This window comes from Scyliorhinus torazame, chromosome 5, assembly GCF_047496885.1.
Source record: "Scyliorhinus torazame isolate Kashiwa2021f chromosome 5, sScyTor2.1, whole genome shotgun sequence".
NCBI lineage: Eukaryota > Metazoa > Chordata > Chondrichthyes > Carcharhiniformes > Scyliorhinidae > Scyliorhinus > Scyliorhinus torazame.
The window spans coordinates 187,842,462-187,844,170 of NC_092711.1; the positions used below are offsets into that span (position 1 = coordinate 187,842,462).

Sequence of the window (1,709 nt, forward strand, 5' to 3'; positions counted from 1 at the left end):
CACAAACATACAAACACCGAGGGGAAAAGAGGAATGTCATAAAACGATGAAAGTAAAAGTGATAGGACTTTTGGTGTAATGTACGCCTGTGGAGCAATTGGTGAGCGCACGGGATTATGCAACAGTGCAAACAGCGAGCAATGTCGAGATTGTGAGTTCAACCCTCACCTGGAGCAGATGTTTTCATATAGGAAGTTGATTTGTTCAGTTGGTTGGACTGGTGCCTTGTGATCTGGTGCGATGCCAGCAGCACAAGTTCAATGTCTGTACCGGTTGAAATTATTATAGGCGGCACTGTAGGACAGTGGTTAGCACTGTTTCCTCACAGTGCCAAGGTCACAGGCTCTATCCTCAGCTTGGGCACTGACTGTGTGGCTTCTGCACGTTCTCCCCTGTATGCGTTCGTTTCCTCCTGGTGCTCCGGTTCCTCTCACGAGACCAGAAAGATGCCCCGTTAGCCGAAGTGGACATTGTGTATTATACAGCCATGCACCCGAACCAGGTACCTGAACGTGGCAATTCGGGGCTATTCACAATAACTTTATTGCAGTGTTAATGTAAGACTACTTGTGACAATAAAGATTAATATTATTGACTTACCAATAACTGCATGTCACCAGGTTTCAAAGTTTAAACACAATTATCTTTATTAATATCAATAATTATAATTAGATATGCAGCAAATGCAACTCGTCAACTGTGATCAAATTCCTACCCCCGCCCCCATGCCACTCAACTCGGTCGCAACATTGACACACACGGCACAAACAAACAAACACCGAGGGGAATGGAGGGGTGTCAAAAAAATGACTAAAGTAAAAATGATTGGACTTTTGTTACAATGTGGTCCAGTGGCGCAATCGGTTAGCGCGGTACATATACAGCGAGTGATGCTGAGGTTGGGAGCGATGCCAGCAGCACTTTTCAATTACTGTACCGGTGGGCATAAGTATGAGTGGCACGGTAGCACAGTGGTTAGCACAGTTTCTGCACAGTGATTTAGAGCGACGCCAGCAGCACCAGTTCAATGTCTGCACCGGTTGAGCTTCTTCGGGGCGGCACGGTAGCATAGTGGTTAGCACTGACACTTCACAATGCCAAGGTCACAATTTCTATACTCAGCTTGGTCACTGTCTGTGTGTCCACTGCACGTTCTCCCATGCCTGTGCTCATTTTCTGCAGGTGCTCCGGTTCCTCTCACAAGACCCGAAAGACGTCCCATGAGCCGAAGAGGATATTGTGTATTATCCAGCAGTGTACGCGAACTGGCACCGGGATGTGGCAACTCGGGGCTTTCCACTATACCTTTATTACAGTGCTAATGTAAGTCTACTTGTGACAATAAAGATTAATATTAGTGACTGCCCAATAACTGTATGACACCAGGTTTCAAAGTTTTAATACAATGATGTTTATTAGTAACAATAACTATAATTAAATATGCAGCAAATGCAACTCATTAATTATGATCAAACCCCCCCCCCCCCCACCCCCGCGCCCCTCAACTCGCCCACGCCAGTTCTACACACGGCACAAACAAACAAACACTGAGAGGAAAAGACGGGTGAGAAAAAAACGGCGAAAGTAAAAATGATTCGACGTTTGGTATAATGTGCTCCAGTGGCGCAATTGGTTAGCGCGCGGTACTCATAGAGCAGTGCAAACAATGAGCGATGCTGAGGTTGTGAGTTCGATACTCACCTAGAGCA

The 1,709-nt window shown here is 46.1% G+C and overlaps 1 non-coding gene across 1 annotated transcript; it reads left to right on the forward strand.

Annotated features, from left to right (window-relative positions):
* The first annotated feature begins 1,614 nt into the window (after window positions 1–1,614).
* On the forward strand, window positions 1,615–1,709 carry trnam-cau (transfer RNA methionine (anticodon CAU)). Its single transcript has 2 exons — window positions 1,615–1,652; window positions 1,674–1,709. It is a non-coding gene; the product is annotated as a tRNA-Met (tRNA).